Source organism: Ovis canadensis, chromosome 8, assembly GCF_042477335.2.
Source record: "Ovis canadensis isolate MfBH-ARS-UI-01 breed Bighorn chromosome 8, ARS-UI_OviCan_v2, whole genome shotgun sequence".
Classification (NCBI taxonomy): domain Eukaryota; kingdom Metazoa; phylum Chordata; class Mammalia; order Artiodactyla; family Bovidae; genus Ovis; species Ovis canadensis.
In genome coordinates this window covers 40383366-40402543 of record NC_091252.1, presented here as the reverse complement: position 1 = coordinate 40402543, position 19178 = coordinate 40383366, and the positions used below count along the sequence as shown (strand labels likewise).

At 44.6% G+C, this 19178-nt stretch overlaps 1 protein-coding gene across 27 annotated transcripts in view; it reads right to left on the bottom strand.

Annotated features, from left to right (window-relative positions):
* SCML4 (Scm polycomb group protein like 4) overlaps positions 1-19178 on the bottom strand; it is a 105415-nt gene that overhangs the window by 10109 nt on the left and 76128 nt on the right. The window contains exon 1 of one of the 27 annotated variants that reach the window (XM_069598230.1): positions 13825-14727. The exons of 25 other annotated variants lie outside the window; for them this stretch is intronic. The gene's annotated coding sequence lies outside the window, so the exon portion shown is untranslated. Of the gene's footprint in view, positions 1-13824; positions 14728-19178 lie in introns of those variants that run through there. One more of the 27 variants, XM_069598228.1, reaches the window with a different exon arrangement.

Below are 19178 nucleotides of genomic sequence, written 5' to 3'. Positions count from 1 at the left end.
CTTGGAAAATCTTTCCCCAGCAGCACGGGGGCCACTGTGTATGGGGATGACAGAGGAGAAGGAATGGACCCCAAGGCGTACACCCTAGTAGCTCAGCTCTCAGCAGAATGACACCTGCCTCTCCAACAAAGCAGACTTTAGTAGGGGTTAGGACATGTGGCCCTTCGTGTTCCAAGGAAAATGGGGTCATCTTGGTTACTGATGAAGTATAAATAAAATTCAAACAAAGGTCTTTCTCCCTCTGTGGTTCTGCTCCTCCAGGAGTCTCTGCCAGCTTGTTGGAATCTCCTGGCTCCCTCTTCTTTCACCCATAACCACTGCCTTCCTCACCTGGCCCAAGATTCCTGGGAGAGATCAAGCTAGAGTCACAGTGTCCCAGAGTCAGAAGAAACAACTTTGGCTTGCGTTCTGGTACAGGTGTGGTGGTGCTTCCTCCCCACACTTTCAGTTCCAGTATACAGGAGGGCGCTAACCTTCCACCAAGGTGAACAAACTAGGGACATAAATGATGATGGCCCCATGGTCCTCCCCAAACCGTGCAGATAAGAGAGAAAGAGCCCATCCAAAGAACAGAGAGAGAAGAGAACCTGAAGAGTCTGCCAACCTCCTCCTCAGCTCCTTCACCCAAGCAGATCAGGACTTTCTACACTTTTAAAGCTCATTCTTACAGCCTGTTGAAGTCTATCTGTGAGCTATACAAATGGTGTGGGGTGTTTTGTTTTGTTTGAAAAGACAAGGCCTAGAGGAATTATAGGGATAGAAAGAGGAAGAAAAATATTCTAGCAATTCCTTTTCTTCTTGACCCTAGACAAGATCATATCTGTCTAACTCCATCAATAACCATCCAAATACCATACAGGACAAAAACAGATATCGGTTCAGTTCAGTTCAGTCACTCAGTCATGTCCAACTCTTTGCAACCCCATGAATCGCAGCACGCCAGGCCTCCCTGTCCATTACCAACTCCCGGAGTTATGGACATCCCCAAAGTGACTTTAAAAAAGAAAAACTAATGGACCCCCACCCCCAAGGCTGGTGATAAGTAAGCACATCTGGGACCACGAGATCCAGATATCTTCTTCTGTAAACAAGTATGGATTACTCCCACAATATAGGTATTAAAAGATAAAGACTTGATTTAATTAGGGCAACTAGCAGGTCTTCGATGCATATGGAGCTTGCCTAGAAATAAAAACCACTGCATATGGAATACAGCTAAAGCAGTGCAGTGCCTAGAGCAAATTTATATCTGTTAATATTTATACTTAAAAAGAAAAATCTTAAATTAATAACCTAATCTTCCTCAATAAAATACTGGGGTAGAGGAGGGCAAACCAAACCTAAAGCAAGTACAAGGAAGAAAATAATAAAGACTGAAGCAGAAAAATAGAGGACAAAAAAATAGGGAAAATCATGAAACCAAAGCCTGGCTCTTTGAAAAGATCAACAAAATTGACAAACTTTTTTAGCTAGATTGGCTAAGAAAAAAAGAGAGAGGACTCAAATCACTAGACTCAGAAATGAAAGAGATGACATTAACACCAAACTCAAAGAAATAAAATGGATTATTTAAAAATATTACAATTATTGCCAATAAACTAGGTAAATGGACACACTGACAGAAAGAAATAGACAATCTGAATAGACATAAAGCAAGTAAAGAGATCAAATAGCAATCAAAAAACAAAGAAATCCCAGACTTAAATGGCTTCAGAAATTAACTCTACGAAGCATTTAAAGAAAAATTAAAACCAGTTCTTCACAAAGTCTTCCAAAAATGGAGCACTATGGACTGAATTGTGTCCCCCTCAAATGTTCATATATTGAAGCTCTAGCCTTGCCCCGGGGAACTATACTTGGAGAGAGGGGCCATAATGAGATAACTGAGGTTAATTAAGGTCTTAAGGGTAGGACCTCAAACCAATAGTACTGATTAAAAAGAAAGTACTGACAAGAAGAGGAAGAGACATGAGGGAGTCTTCCTCTTCATATACACGCACAGAGAAGAGGCAACGTGAGGACACAGAGAGAGTGGCTGTCCACTAGCCAGGAAGAGGGGCCACTCGAAACTAACCCTGATGACAGCTGGATCTCAGACTGCTAGCATCCAGAACTGTGAGAAAATAAACAAGCTACCGAGTAGTAGTTAAAGCTACCGAGGATGAGGTTCCTATTATGGAAGCGGGGCAGACTAATATGAGGAGGGAATATTTCCCAACTCATTCTATGAGAACACCAATACCCTGACACCAAAACTAGACAAAGACATCCCAAGAAAACTAGAGATCAATGCCTTATTAATATGGGTACAAAAATTCTCAACAATATACTAGCAAAACAAATCATAACATACAGAATAACTTATACATCATGATCAAGTAGGATTTGTTTCATGGATGCAGGGTTGGTTTAACGTCTGAAAATCAATTAATGTAACACATGACTTCATCCATTAATGTAATACATGCTGATGTCCTGCAGATGGTGACTGCAGCCATGAAATTAAAAGATGCTTACTTCTTGGAAGGAAAGTTACGACCAACCTACGCAGCATATTAAAAAGCAGAGACATTACTTTACCAACAAAGGTCTGTCTAGTCAAGGCTATGGTTTTTCCAGTGGTCATGTATGGATGTGAGAGTTGGATTATAAAGAAAGCTGAATGCAGAAGAATTGATGCTTTTGAACTGCGGTGTTGGAGAAGACTCTTGAGAGTCCCTTGGACTGCAAGGACATCCAACCAGTCCATTCTAAAGGAGATCAGTCCTGGGTGTTCATTGGAAGGACTGATGTTGAAGCTGAAACTTCAATACTTTGGCCACCTGATGCACAGAGCTGACTCATTTGGAAAGACCCTGATGCTGGGAAAGATTGAGGGCAGGAGGAGAAGGGGATGACAGAGGATGAGATGGTTGGATGGCATCACTGACTCGATGGATATGGGTTCGGGTGAACTCTGGGAGTTGGTGATGGACAGGGAGGCCTGGCGTGCTGCGGTTCATGGGTCGCAAAGAGTTGGACACGACTGAGTCTGAACTGAACTGAACTGATGATGTCCATTAATGTAAAATACAATGTTGATAGAATGAAAACCAAAGATCATATGATTATCTCAATAGATGCATAAAAAGCATTTGACAAAATCCAACATTTTATCATGAGAAAAACACTCAACACACTAGGAATGGAAGGGAACTTCCTCTAACTGAAAAAAAAAGGCATTCCACAAAAAAACCCTACACTTAACATTATAGTTAATGGTGAAAGACTGGACACTTTTTCTTCTAAAATCAGGAAGAACACAAAGATATCTCTATTCTTGCTACTTCTATTCAACACTGAATTAGAGGTTCAAACCAGGGAAAATAGGTAAGGAAAAGAAAAGGCATCTAATTTGGAAAGGAAAAGTAAAATCTGTTTATGTAGAAAATTCTAAGGAATCCAATAAAACACTATTGAAATTAAGAGATAAATTCAGCAAAGTTATAGGATGCAAAATATGTAAATATCAATTGTACTTTAAGCGACGGTTTTTCCAGTAGTCATGTATGCATGTGAGAGATGGACCATAAAGAAGGCTGAGCACTGAAGAATTGATGCTTTTGAACTGTGGTGCTGGAGAAGACTCTCGAGAATCCCTTTTACTGCAAGGAGATCCAACTAGATCCTAAAAGAAATCAATCTTAAATATTCATTGGAAGGACTGATGCTGAAATTCCACTACTTTGGCCACCGGATGTGAAGAGCTGACTCATTGGAAAAGACTCTGATGCTGGGAAAGATTGAAGGCAAAAGGAGTAGGGGGGTGGCAGAGGATGAGAAACTTAGATAGCATCACTGTCAATGGACATGAATTTGAGGAAACTCCAGAAAATAGTGGAGGGTAAACGAGCCTGGCATGGTGTAGTCCATGGGGTTGCAAAGAGTCAGACACAACAGCACACACACACAGAGAAAACAGACCCTCACACACTGCTGGTGGGAATGTAAAATTGTACAACATCTTTGGAAACATCCTGGCTCTTTCTCAAATGGTTAAAAATAAGTTCACCATATGACCCAGCGATTCTACTCCTAGGTATATATATTCCCAAGAAAAATGAAATTTCCACACAAAAATTTACACATGAATGTTTCCAGAAGCACTATTCATAAGAGCCAAAATGTGGAAACAACCCAAATAACTATCAACTGATGAACAGATAAACAAAACATGGCATATCCATACAGCAGAATATTATTCAGGCATAAAAGGGATGAAGTATTGATCCATGCTACAGTGTGAATGAGGTTTGAACTATTATGCTAAGTAAAGAAACCAGGCCACAGAATATCACATATTAAATGATTTCATTTGTATGAAATGTCCAGGATGGGCAAATCTATAGAAACACAAAAGTAGATTAGTGGTTGCTGAGGACCTGGGGATTGGGGGCACTGGGGGTCCGAGCGCCGCCTGCGCTCTGTGCGCCATCGCAGCCGCCCGCAGCGGCCGAGAGTGCCAGGCTGCGACAGCGCAGGAGCAGCTGAGAAGAGCTACCCGACGTCTGAGGTCAGAGGTGGCGGCGGAAAGAGCTACCCCACGTGCAAAGAGTGGTGCCTGCGCGGGCTGGGGGCAGGAGGGCCTAGAGGAGCTATTCCACGTTCAAGGTCGGAGGGGCGGCGGTGAGGAGACACCCCTCGTCCAAGGTAAGGAGCAGCGGCTGCGCTTTGCTGGAGCAGCCATGAAGAGATACCCCACGTCCAAGGTAAGAGACACCCAGGTAAGACGGTAGGTGTTGCAAGAGAGCATCAGAGGGCAGATACACTAAAACCATACTCACAGAAAACTAGTCAATCTAATCACACTAGGACCACGGCCTTGTCTAACTCAGTGAAACTAAGCCATGCCCATGGGGCCACCCAAGACAGGCTGGTCATGGTGGAGAGGTCTAACAGAATGTGGTCCACTGGAGAAGGGAATGGCAAACCACTTCAGTATTCTTGCCTTGAGAACTCCATGAACAGTATGAAAAGGCAAAATGATAGGCTACTGAAAGAGGAACTCCCCAGGTTGGTAGGTGCCCAATATGCTACTGGAGATCAGTGGAGAAGTAACTCCAGAAAGAATGAAGGGATGGAGCCAAAGCAAAAACAATACCCAGTTGTGGATGTGACTGGTGACAGAAGCAAGGTCTGATGATGTAAAGAGCAATATTGCATAGGAACCTGGACTGTCAGTTTCATGAATCAAGGCAAATTGGAAGTGGTCAAACAGGAGATGGCAAGAGTGAACATCGACATTGTAGGAACCAGAGAACTAAAATGGGCTGGAATGGGTGAATTTAACTCAGATGACCATTATATCTACTACTGTGGGCAGGAATCCCTTAGAAGAAATGGAGTAGCCATCATGGTCAACAAAAGAGTCCGAAATGCAGTACTTGGATGCAGTCTCAAAAACGACAGAATGATCTCTGTTGGTTTCCAAGGCAAACCATTCAATATCGCAGTAATCCAAGTCTATGCCCCAACCAGTAACACTGAAAAAGCTGAAGTTGAACGGTTCTATGAAGACCTATAAGACCTTTTAGAACTAACACCCCAAAAAGATATCCTTTTCATTATAGGGGACTGGAATGCAAAAGTAGGAAATCAAGAAACACCTGGAGTAACAGGCAAATTTGGCCTTGGAATATGGAATGAAGCAGGTCAAAGACTAACAGAGTTTTGCCAAGAAAATGCACTGGTCATAGCAAACACCCTCTTCCAACAACACGAGAGAAGACTCTACACATGGACATCACCAGATGGTCAACACCGAAATCAGATTGATTGTATTCTTTGCAGCCAAAGATGGAGAAGCTCTATACAGTCAACAAAAACAAGACCAGGAGCTGAGTGTGGCTCAGATCATGAACTCCTTATTGCCAAATTCAGACTTAAATTGAAGAAAGTGGGGAAAACCACTAGACAATTCAGGTATGACCTAAATCAAATCCCTTATGATTATACAGTGGAAGTGAGAAATAGATTTAAGGGACTAGATCTCTTAGATAGAATGCCTGATGAATTATGGACGGAGGTTTGTGACATTGTACAGGAGAAAGGGATCAAGACCATCCCCATGGAAAAGAAATGGAAAATAGCAAAATGGCTGTCTCACAAGCCATTGTGAGGAGACCTCACAAATAGCTGTGAAAAGAAGAGAAACAAAAAGCAAAGAGAAAAGGAAAGATACAAGCATCTGAATGCAGAGTTCCAAAGAATAACAAGAAGAGATAAGAAAGCCTTCCTCAGCAATCAATGCAAAGAAATAGAGGAAAACAACAGAAGGGGAAAGACTAGACATCTCTTCAAGAAAATTAGAGGATACTAAGGGAACATTTCATGCAAAGATGGGCTCAATAAAGGACAGAAATGGTATGGACCTAACAGAAGCAGAAGATATTAAGAGGTGGCAAGAATACACAGGAGAACTGTACAAAAAAGATCTTCACGACCCAGATAATCACGATGGTGTGATCACTCACCTAGAGCCAGACATCTTGGAATGTGAAGTCAAGTGGGCCTTAGAAAGCATCACTACAAAGAAAGCTAGTGGAGGTGATGGATTCCCAGTTGAGCTATTTCAAATCCTGAAAGATGATGCTGTGAAAGTGCTGCACTCAATATGCCAGCAAATTTGGAAAACTCAGCAGTGGCTACAGGACTGGAAAAGGTCAGTTTTCATTCCAATCCCAAAGAAAGGCAATGCCAAAGAATGCTCAAACTACCGCACAATTGCACTCATCTCACACGCTAGAAACGTAATGCTCAAAATTCTCCAAGCCAGGCTTCAGTAATACATGAACCGTGAACTTCCAGGTGTTCAAGCTGGTTTTAGAAAAGGCAGAGGAACCAGAGATCAAATTGCCAACATCTGCTGGATCATGGAAAAAGCAAGAGAGTTCCAGAAAAAACATCTATTTTTGCTTTATTGACTATGTCAAACCCTTTGACTGTGTGGATCACAATAAACTGGAAAATTCTGAAAGAGATGGGAATACCAGACCATCTGACCTGCCTCTTTAGAAACCTGTATGCAGGTCAGCATATAGAAGCAACAGTTAGAACTGGACATGGAACAACAGACTGGTTCCAAATAGGAGTACGTCAGGGCTGTATATCGTCACCCTGCCTATTTAACTTCTATGCAGAGTACATCATGAGAAACACTGGGCTGGAAGAAGCATAAGCTGAAATCAAGATTGCCAGGAGAAATATCAATAACCTCAGATATGCATATGACACCACCCTTATGGCAGAAAGTGAAGAGGAACTAAAAAGCCTCTTGATGAAAGTGAAAGAGGAGAGTGAAAAAGTTGGCCTAAAGCTCAACATTTAGAAAACGAAGATTATGGCATCTGGTCCCATCACTTTATGGGAAATAGATGGGGAAATAGTGGAAACAGTGTCAGACTTTATTTTGGGGGGCTCCAAAATCACTGCAGATGGTGACTGCAGCCATGAAATTAAAAGACGCTTACTCCTTGGAAGAAAAGTTATGACCAACCTAGATAGCATATTCAAAAGCAGAGACATTACTTTGCCAAGAAAAGTCCGTCTAGTCAAGGCTATGGTTTTTCCAGTAGTCATGTATGGATGTGAGAGTTGGACTGTGAAGAAAGCTGAGAGCCGAAGAATTGATGCTTTTGAACTGTGCTGTTGGAGAAGACTCTTGAGAGTCCCTTGAACTGTAAGGAGATCCAACCAGTCCATTCTGAAGGAGATCAGCCCTGGGATTTCTTTGGAAGGAATGATCTAAAGCTGAAACTCCAATACTTTGGCCACCTCATGAGAAGAGTTGACTCATTGGAAAAGACTCTGATGCTGGGAGGGATTGGGGGCAGGAGGAGAAGGGGACGACAGAGGATGAGATGGCTGGATGGCATCACTGACTCGATGGATGTGTCTTAGTAAACTCCGGGAGTTGGTGATGGACAGGGAGGCCTGGCATGCTGCAATTCATGGGGTCACAAAGAGTTGGACACAACTGAGCGACTGAACTGAACTGAACCAACTGGGGGTCCTAGCTAAGGGGTGTGTTGTGTTTGAGGTGTGGAAAACGTTCTACAACTGACTGAGGTGAGAGCTGCACAAGTCTGTGACTATACTAAAGCTGTTGAATTTAAATGGATGAATTGTATGAAATATGAATTATATCTCAATAAAGCTGTTTTTAAAAACATCGCAGAGGCCCCAGTGTTTGGCTGTGAACAGATTCCTGAGAGTCTGTGCAGTCCAGTCTGACAACACCTTGGCCACTAGGACACAGACATGAGAAGCAAAGGGGAGGCCTGCATGCCCCGTGCTCGTCTTTTGTGGCTAACACAGTGCTGCAAGAGGTCTGTAGGAACCTGGAACCCCGCACCTCTGCCTGGATGGCCTCCGTTTCATCATCCCTCCTGGTCAGAAGACATCAGCGGGAAGGAGCTGGCTATGAAGCTATGTACTAGGCTGCTTCTTGAGCAGAGTGCTGAATAGGAAGACAAACATTTTTGAGAATCTACTAATATGGCCAGCACATTCCTAGCCAGTCGGCAGCAAGCCTGCCATTCCATTCATCAAAAAATATTCCTAGTCTGGGATACTGATCCTTTCTGTGTCCCCAGTGGCAGGTGCTTTGATGTATGTGAGGAAGCTACTCATAGTGTCTGGCATGATGCTTGGCATACAGAAGGTGCTCAATAAATATTTATTAAGTAGACATTTGGGCACTAAGGCTGCTATTACAGAGAAGATGCATTAAAATTCATATTATTAAGAACTAAATAGGAATGCTTCATGTGGATGCATGACAAACAATGAAAAACTCTAAAACATTTATTCTGTTTATTAAATATTTCAAATCCAAATTAAATATGCCTATGGAAGTCTGACAATCTACAGTAGTGAATGCAGATAATTCACCAATCTGCAGTATGGCTGAAAAATACAGACGCAGATGGAATATTGTTCTCCTATGACAACGTGTAGAGATGCGGAACAAGGGAATGTGGACTGTATTGGCTTAAAAACTGCTGACAACCATGGGTGAGATTGAAGGTAATAAAAGTCAGCTTCTGGGCTATGATCCAAGTGAATTCATCATGAAGTAAACCTGACTTGAGAGAGCGTCAAACAGCAGCCCTCTACCTGGCAAAGGCTGTGCCAGTGACTCCGAAGGCAGTCAGGTGGACAGTCGTGGAGACGGATCACTAAGTCGTGGAGACGGATCACTAAGCCGCGGCCGCGGTCCCGCACAGCCTGAAGCTCCCAGGAGCGGGCAGCATGCTCAGGTCACACACCAGGGTGCCGTTCCGAATGGAGGAGATGCACCTGCTCCAACCCAACTAAAACAGCCTTTTCCTCACCTTTGCAAATAGGGGTGCTGACACATCACACCTGAGGGTAAAACTAACTGATCCAGTGAAGGCCACCTTTCAACCACAGGACTGAAAAGAACCCTCGCTGAGCACCCTGCCCAGCATTTCCTCAAGTGTTAAAATGTGTCCCACTGACCCAGCAGGGGCTGATTCTTGGTGGTACTTAGGTGTATTCATTTCGGAAGGCTGCAGAAATGACCACAAATCTGGTGACTTCAAACAACAGAAATCTATTGTCTCCTAGTTCTGGAGGCTACAAGTCTGAAATCAAGGTGTTGGCAGGGTCATGCTCTCCGAAGGCTCTAGGAGAAGATCCCTTTTTGCCTCTACCTGCTTCTGGTGATAGCCAATGACCCATGGTGTTCCCTGGCTGCAGACACAGCACTCCAACCGCGGCCTCTGTTGTCACATGGCATTTTCCCTGTGTGTCTGAATCTGTGTCCAAATTTCTTATAAGGACACCAGTGATTAGATTGGCACCCATAATCCAGTGTGACCTCATCACAACTTGATGACTGCAAAGACCCTATTTCCAAAGAAAGTCCCTTTCACAAGTATCTGCAGTTAGGACTTGAACGTGTTTCTCTTTGGAAGACACAAAAACTGGTGAACGTTATCTTTTTATGGCCATGTATTCTAGTGCACAGCAATAAAATATAATTAACCCATCAAACTATGCTTCCACTGATAAGATATCACTGCTTGAGATGACTAAAGGCTAAGGTTAAAAGAAATGAATCCATTTAAAGGAATATCTTGAGTAAATACTTCTATAGGTTTCCTCAAACAAAGCAAAAATTACGAAGGTGGTAAATTAACGGAGGAACACCTGGAGCTCACTCCAAATTGTCTCTTCAGGCAGGGGTGGTGTTTGGAGAGGAAAATAAAGTAAATAGCTGAGCCTCTTATTTAAAAGCTTCCCCAAAGAGATTTTACAGTCTGCTCACAGTTAGGTCATTATGCCACAAACCTCACTGCCTAAAACTTCTTCCTTATATCTAACGCCAGTTCCTATTGCTTCAGTTAAAAAGATGACTTCTGGATACATACAGTTTATACTCTTAAAACCATTAAGCCATGCAACATACAGGGAAGATGAATTACAGGTAAGCAGAACTTCTAGTAGTTTAATAATTTAATGAAGTGCGGCTCATGAATTGTTTGTTACAAAACGCCTATTTGAAAAAGAAGAAGGACCAAACCTATCCTTGGAGACAGAACTATACTTTTCAAGCAGTTTTGTGGATGACTGGGGAGTGAACACCAGATGGGGCCAGCAGACCTGGGATTGTCTGGCGAGAGTGCCTTATGAAGACCCGGCTCCCGCACGCAGACTCACGGCAAACCAGAGGGCTGACAGATCAACACATTCCTGGTCCTTTTCTCCCAGATGAGATGAGAGAGAAAATTCCTTCTCATCTGAAATGAGTTGTCTTGTCACCCTGGCAGCTCTCATTAAACAGGAGGCAACAACCCAGCCTCTAGTTAAAGCTGTTTCATCGCTGTGGACGCCAGCACAGTAGGGTGAACAAGAGGTACTTGATGTACTTCTCTTCTATAAACCGTGCCTCTATCCAAGACACTAAGGATGCCACTTGTAAATCATTAAGTCTTTCCTCCCAGAAAGGGAATGATCTGCTTTTGTACAATCACAAGAGTGTGCTTAAATAGAAAGGCACAGGCACAAATGGCTCTCACAGAAGCCTGCCACATTTTCAGGATTTGGTGTCTTGGAAACTTTCAAAAGAGGCTGGTGTGCCTTTTTCACTGAGGCTAATCTGTGGACTACAGTTTTCCCCCAGCTGCTACATATAAAGTCTGCCTACTAGGCCAGAGAATACTCTGCGTGCTCTGTGTGTATGCAGTCGCTCAGTTGTGTCCGACTCTTTGTGACCCCATAGACTGTAGCCCTGAGACCAAACTATGGTGGAGGTAAAGAAGATGAGAAAGACTTCTGCTTTATTAACTATGCCAAAGCCTTTGACTGTGTGGATCACAACAAACTGTGGAAAATTCTTAAGGAGATGGGAATACCAGACCACGTGACCTGCCTCCTGCTAAAACTGTATGCAGGACAAGAAGCAACAGTTAGAACTGGATATGGAACAACAGACTGGTTCCAAATCAGGAAAGGAGTATGTCAAGGCTATATATTGTCACCCTGCTTATTTAACTTGTATGCAGAGTACATCATGCAAAACGCCAGGCTGGATGAAGCACAAGCTGGAATCAAGATTGCTGGGAGAAATATCAATAATCTCAGATACGCAGATGACAACACCCTTATGGCAGAAAGTGAAGAAGAACTAAAGAGCTCTTGATGAAAGTGAAAGAGGAGAGTAAAAAGTTGGCTTAAAACTCAACATTCAGAAAATGAAGATCATGGCATCTGGTCCCATCACTTCATGGGAAATAGATGGGGAAACAGTGGAAACAGTGACAGATTTTATCTTGGGGGGGGTCCAAAATCACTGCAGATGGTGACCATGAAGTTAAAAGACACTTGCTCCTTGGAAGAAAAGCTATGACCAACCTAGACAGCCTATTAAAAAGCAGAGACATTACTTTGCCAACAAAGGTCCATCTAGTCAAAGCTATGGTTTTTCCAGTAGTCATGTATGGATGTGAGAGTTGGACTATAAAGGGAGCTGAGTGCCAAAGAATTGATGCTTTTGAATTGTGGTGTTGGAGAAGACTCTTGAGAATCCTTTGGACTGCAAGGAGATCAAACCAGTCAATCCAAAAGGAAATCAGTCCTGAGTATTCATTGGATGGACTGATTGATGAAACTGAAGCTCCAATACTTTGGCCACCTGATGTGAAGAACTAACTTATTGGAAAAGACCCTGATGCTGGCAAAGATTGAAGGCAGGAGGAGAAGGGGATGACAGAGGATGAGATGGTTGGACGGCATTACCAACTCGATGGACATGAGTTTGAGCAAGCTCCGGGAATAGTTGATGGACAGGGAAGCCTGGTGTCCATGGGGTTGCCAAGAGTTGGATGTGACTGAGCAACTGAACTGAACTGAGACTGTAGCCCGCCAGGCTACTCTGTCCATGGAATTCTCCAGGCAAGAATACTGGAGTGGGTTGCCATTTCCTCCTCCAGGGGATCTTCCCGACCTAGGGATTAAACCCAGGTCTTCTGCCCTGGCAGGCAGATTCTTTACCACTGAATCACCTGGGAAGCCCAAAGAATACTCCAGAAGAGTTCAAATCTGCTCAGCCTCAAAGGATACCCCTTTGCTCCTGAATCTGCACCAGGTCTAAGCCTCCTCATTCAGGGAACACAGCTCTAGGGTCTGAGGAGTGTGGACTCCTCCTTCTGCCTGCGCCCCTGCAGAAGCTGGGGCGGGGTTTGGCGGGCGGGGGGGGGGGGGGGCGGGGAGCGGGCGGGGTGGGGGAATGCCTCTGGATCCTCAGCTTCCAAAACACCCAGCACGGCCCAGCCTGCTGCATTTCCAGGTCAACTGAGTGCCTGGAATGTGGAGAACCTCTGAGGAGAAGCAAGAAGAGGCAGAGGGACAGGAGGGACAAAGCCAAGAGCCAGGAGAGAAAGTCCGAGAGCAGCGGGAGTGGCCAGGGAGTTCTTTGGGGGGGTGTTGACCCATTTTCATGTAGGACACAAGACCCAACTGCTCACAGTTAAGTGAGCTTGGACTATTTAATTTATTTAAAGAATTTTAATGGCACTTAACTTGGATTCTCTAACCAAACAAAGCCTTGAAAAGTGGCGAGACCACGATCTGCAAAATTATTCTCAAATAGGATCTCTACATGCAATAACAACCCTACACCCCAGTCTCAGACCCTGTTCTTCCCAGCACTAAACAGCTCTCTCTCTCCCCACCCCGTCTCTATGTCTCTCTCTCTCTCTCTCTCTCTCTCTCTCTCTCTCTCTCTCTCTCACACACACACACACACACACACACACATACACACACACTCACCCTCCATTCCCAGTCTTATTTCCCCATATCAGTCACAACTTCCCAGCTGAAGGATCAGCTGCACAGAGTGAACCCTTTCTTCAGTCATCTCTGCTCCTGGCAGATTGATTGCCAGCAGGTCTGCCCTGCCCAGCCAGCCACACAACTCTGCCCAGGCTGGCAGGAAGGTCAGACCACAGGATTGTCCAGAGGGCTCCGTGTGTGCAGCCTTGGCTCTGCTGCATAACGAGATGGCAGCACCACAGATCCCTAGCCCTGAACCCCAGATTAGAAGAGGAAGTGATACAGTCAACCTGATTACACCGCCTCTTGAATCTGTGTGGTAACTATTCCCCTCTGCCTAATCAGGTGCCACCACCTAAGAAGCACAGCCAGTAAGCTCCGAAAAGCAGGGGAAGAGCCCTGCAAAAAGAAAAACAGAAAGAGGTGGGGAGGAGGGCCAGGAAACAACCGCAGGTCCCAGTAGAGCTGCCCTCCCCGGCTCACCTGGGTTCCTACCTTGAGCGGCTGCGTCTCCGCCCCCAGGTGCCTCAGGCACGCTCCTCTCCAGCACTGCAGGTGCCCAGCACGTGCTCGGTGCTGTGGGACCTAGGGGGTACCTCTGAGGGACTGCCTGGTGTCAGATACCCCCAGCTTTCCCCTCTGCCTTCCTGCCGCCTTTCGCTGAGGTTCTTGCGGAGGTCTGCAGGTTTCCTTCTCTCCGGCTTGGTCCCGCCCCTTGTTCTTGCTCAGATAAGCTCGTCGTGTTTTCCCTCAGGGCCCTCTGCAGCCTCTTGTCCCAGCCTTCCTGGTTCAAAGGGCACTGGGCCTCACCACCTATGAGGCTTAGCCTTTCATTCCTTCAATTACATTTTCCATTAACTTGGTCTCTGGCCAGTATAGATCTTCCCTTCAAGCTTGTCTCTAAGTTCAGATCGCTCAGCCCTCAGAATCACCCTTATGACTCCCCTCAGGTCCATTCAAGTACATTTATACTTTTCCTCCCTAATGAGGGGTATAGAAACCAACCGTAATTTTAATGCCTGGCACCTGAACTTCTTTAGTCCTTTCGAATGTTGCTGGTTTGCCTGAGACTTTGTTCTTTATGATTTAAGCTCTCCTCTCACGGAAATTTTGCCCAAAGGCAGTTTTGCCCAACATAGGCCGCTTTAGAACAGTGAATGCCCTTTCAGCCTCCAGAGGAGAACAGGTTCCCTCTCTGTAGTCTTTTCTTTGCAGCTTTGCCAAAGCCTCTACCTGGAGGCTTCTGGGAATTCCCAGGAGGAGGTGGAGGCTGAGAGTCGGGGGCCTTTTGCTGTCAAGCTCTGTTTCTTCAACAATTTTTGGGTCTTTCATAGGAAATTGGGGAAACTTAGAGTGACCCTTACTCAGGAAAATGCTGGAGTCCCTGGAATAGAGGACACCATACAAATTCTGGTTCCAAATGGACATCCTGACTTTCAGGAAGGCATTCCAGTATTTCTCAAGTGGGTGAAGTAGGCTGCCATGTTGTGAGCATCTCTGTGGACGGGCCTACGTGGCAAGGAATCAATGGCTCGTGGGAAGCAAAATCCTGCCCACAACCATATGAATAAGCTGGGGAGTGGGTCCTTCCTTAGCCAAGCTCTGAGGTGCTTGCCACCTTGTGAGAGACCCACAGCTGGGGAACACAGTCAAGCTGCACCTGAATTCCAGATCACAGAAACTGTAAGATGATACATGTTGTTTTAAGCCACTAAATTTTAGGGTAATTTGTCACACAGCAATATATAAATATTACAGGTGGGAAAGGAATAATACATTCCTCTTGACTCTGCATATCTAGGTTGGAAGTTACAATTATTAATTCAATAGCAGTTAGGATGTATATGCTATAGAATATCTAATTCTCTGTCAGGAAGTTTATGGGATTCTTTTTTTTTTCCCAATAATCAAAGGGTTTGCTACTTATGTCTGAGACCCAGAAATGACCCACTAATAGGAGAAAGTCTGTGGAGTTTATCTTAGATGCCTGCTGGTTTCCAAAGTTGCTTCAGTTCCTCTTGACAAGGTTTACCATTTTATTCCTAGTTCTGATACATGGTCAGGACATACTGGTGTGGATAACCTGCAGCTATTACCTTAGAACATACCACAGAGGCTCAGGGTACAGGTCCAGTTACAGCTCCTGTGGGCCCTGGAGATTTGGGGATGGCCACATCTCATATACTCTTCCATCACAGGCAGGAGCCTCTTTGGACAGGCCTGCCAGAGACACAGAAGGCCTTCTGCAGCTGACCCAGATGTCCCCAGCATGATCTCTAGTTCTAGAGTGGCTCATGGGGGACTAATGGGTAGGGTGTCACCTGAAGGACAGTTAGCTTCATGGAACAAAGGAAAAGATTTCCAGTAGATTTCATTATTTGAAAAGAGGCATGGGGTTGGGGTAGGGGTATCTTTTAGAGAATTCCTGAGGCCAGCCTTGTGGGAAGAAAGAATCTACATCACCTCTTCTTTGACAGCCTCTTTTCTCCTCCTTACTCCCTCTTGGAAGGAGCTCTCCCAAACAGGAGAACACCTACTAGGGATTTACAACCATCATCATTCTGCTCCTCAAGTCTTGGGTGTCTTTAATCCACAACATGACTTCATTTGTGACCTTGAAAGAGGAGCATTATCTTCATTTCTTTTTGTTTCATTTTAACATTAAAATCGGAGAAGGCACTCCAGTACTCTTGCCTGGAAAATCCCATGGGTGGAGGAGCCTGGTAGGCTGCAGTCCATGGGGTTGCAACTTTACTTTCACGCATTGGAGAAGGAAATGGCAACCCACTCCAGTGTTCTTGCCTGGAGAATCCCAGGGACGGGAGCCTGGTGGGCTGCCGTTTATGGGGTCACAGAGTCGGACACGACTGAAGCGACTTAGCAGCAGTAGCAGCAGCAACATTAAAATATTACCAAATTGGTCAATGTGATTCAATACTGGGTTATTTATGTCATATTGAAAGTACCTTGAGTGACTTCCTTGGTGGTCCAGTGATTAAGACTCTTGCTACCAATGCAGGGGGCTGGGGTTCCATGCCTGGTCATGGAACCAGATGCTACATGGTGTAACTAAGAGTTTGCCCACTGCAACTAAAGATCCCACATGCCAAAACTAAAAGAGACTGCGTGCCTGAACAAAGCTCGAAGATCCCGTGTGTCACAATGAACGAAGACCTGGTGCAGCCAAATATATAAGTAAAATACCTTGGGAGGTTCCAACAACTTAATTGGAGCATTCATTCATTCATTTAGCCAATAATTATTGAATCTTTGTGCTTTCTCAATATCTGTAGGATTTGAAAGAGAATCTAAGCCTTACAATGCAAAACAAATTGCTGAACATTGTAAAAATCTATTTAAGATTCTACAAAACCCAGTGTTTTACGTAGAGGTTACATTTTTCCCTTTTAGCTCAGTGTTTTAAAAAGTACAGACAGTATATTTTCATGAATGATATCATTGAAAATAGAATAAATAGCTTTTCCTAAATGAACTCATATAGGCATACAAGCAGAATTAAGATCAGGAATTCTACACTGGCAATCGCTCCCTCTCCCATGCTGTAAGAGCTCTGGCTGGGCTTCTCCTGGACATATCTGTCTAAAAATATAGGAAGACCTTTGTATTTTCTGCAGAACTGGTGGACATTCTATTTTTTTTTCCTGTGGCATATGGAACTTCCTTGACCAGAGATTGAATCTATACCTCTTGCATTGGAAGTACAGAGTCTTAACCACAGGCCTGCCAAAGAAGTCCTGGACATTCTCCTTTTCATGTGTCCATCAAGACTCTCTCAAAGATTTTTAAAAACTGAGCTTGGCACTGAGACTCTTTTCTCCTTCCAAATGACCCCAATTTCAACACATGGCTTGAAAATCAAACCATTCATTTTGTTCACATAGCCCATGGCTATAACAGGATGAACATAGCTCTGCAATATTCTGATCATTGGCCTGCACATGCCTTCCTTCATTTCTCTTTTTTTAACCCGATCACTTCATATATTATTTAAAATACTGGGTTAAACCATGCCTGGGGCTTCTCAGGTGGCTCAGTGGTAAAGAATCCACCTGCCAGTGCAGGAGATGCAAGAGACACTGGTTTGATCCCTGGGTTGGGATTCTCTGTAGTAGGAAATGGCAACCCACTCCAGTATTCTTGCCTGGGAAATTCCATGGTCAGAGGAGCCTGGTGGGTGGCAGCCCATGGGGTCACAAAGAGTTGGACATGACTGAGTGACTGAGCACACAAACCACGCCTAGTGTTAGTGGCGTAGGCCACTTTGTGTGGATTTTGTAGGGATGAGGAAGTTCTCCTGGTGTCTAGGATGATAGGTTCCGCCTGTCCTGTGGATGTCAACCAGCAATGATGCAACTAGGGCACGAGGATAAGGATGAGACACACCTTGTGGCCAAGATATTAACCCAGAAGGAGAAAGGATAACTGATCTACCTAGAGTTCAGTTTCTGCCTAGAATTTGCTAAGTGGGCATTGGTGTTTGTTTTGTTCTTTCACATCTTTGCTAGAAGCAATGGCACAAGGGTACCACAAGCCACTTGTGAACATACGTTTTGTGCGGTCACACTTCTGAGCCAGGAAACAGGACATATACTCCACTCAGTGAGTGTTGGGTAATGGGGCCCTATCAATAGGCTTGGGAGGAAAAGCAAAGGGCCAGGGAGGAGACCCGGGCTCAGTTTCCACTTTGCTGCTGCCTTTCTGGTTGGCTTTGAACAAGTGGCCTCAGCTCTGCAGGCATCACAAGTAGAGTGAACTCAGAAAACATTTGCTGTCTGACCATATGGATGTTTCTATATAAAGGAACTCATGCCACTTGGTATGCTCTATTGCCTTTTAGAAATAAACAACCTTTTGGAAAGAGATATTCTCTAGATAGTCATTCTTTTGTAGAGCTATCACATTAGACAAATTTGTAGTTCAACAAGGAAGCAGATTTGATTTCTGGATGCTGGGTATGCAGAAGGTACTGTGCGTGTCTGTTACTCCAAGAGTTTTCTGATGCCTGTCTCCAAGACCACCAGCCAAGGAAGAAAACATCAAGCGTCAAGAATCAATGGCCTTTCTCATCTCCCACCCTCACCATTTGTGTATCAAAAAAGCTACTCAACAAAAAGTAAACAATTTGTTCCCATCAAGTCAAAACTTCAGAAGGCAGGAAACCAATCACTAAATTAGATCTCGCAAAAGACTTCAGCTATCACATTTGCGGTTTCCAAAGAAGATCTCCCCAGCGCTTGGTGAGCACAGTTTGTTCTGATGTGTCACACCGAATTGGAGTCAGTAAAATATTTACTGTGGACTTGTGTTTCAGGCTTTCCTCAAGTTCCCGCCCTCAAGTCTACCTAGGGAGATGAGGTCTGGACCTGGATTCTAGCAGTTTCAGGCAGAATTAAAAGCCATGAGCACTGTGCAAACAAGGGTCTGAGAGAGTGGATCCCCAGGGTCCTCTAGGAATTCAGAAGCTTGGAAGGCAACAAAGACCCTCCTGCCAGTGCTGCTCGGGCCACACTGAGAAATGTGCCAGTCATCATTCTTTCCTTTCTTTCACCTTCTTACCCAGCACTGCAAACCTCCCTTTTCTCACCTGCATTTTCACCTGTGCCACTTTGCCTGACCACTGTGCCCCCTCACACCCATGGACATCTCATCCAGTTCATCCTCAGTGCCAGTGTTTCTACAGGGTGGCAGCATCCTAGAGTAGATAGGTATATTTTACTGAAAACCTGACATAAACTTCCCTCTGTGAGCAGGACTCCATCAGCACACATCTTCTCATTCCTTGTGTTCCTAAGCAGCAACGGCGCAGGACATCCCCT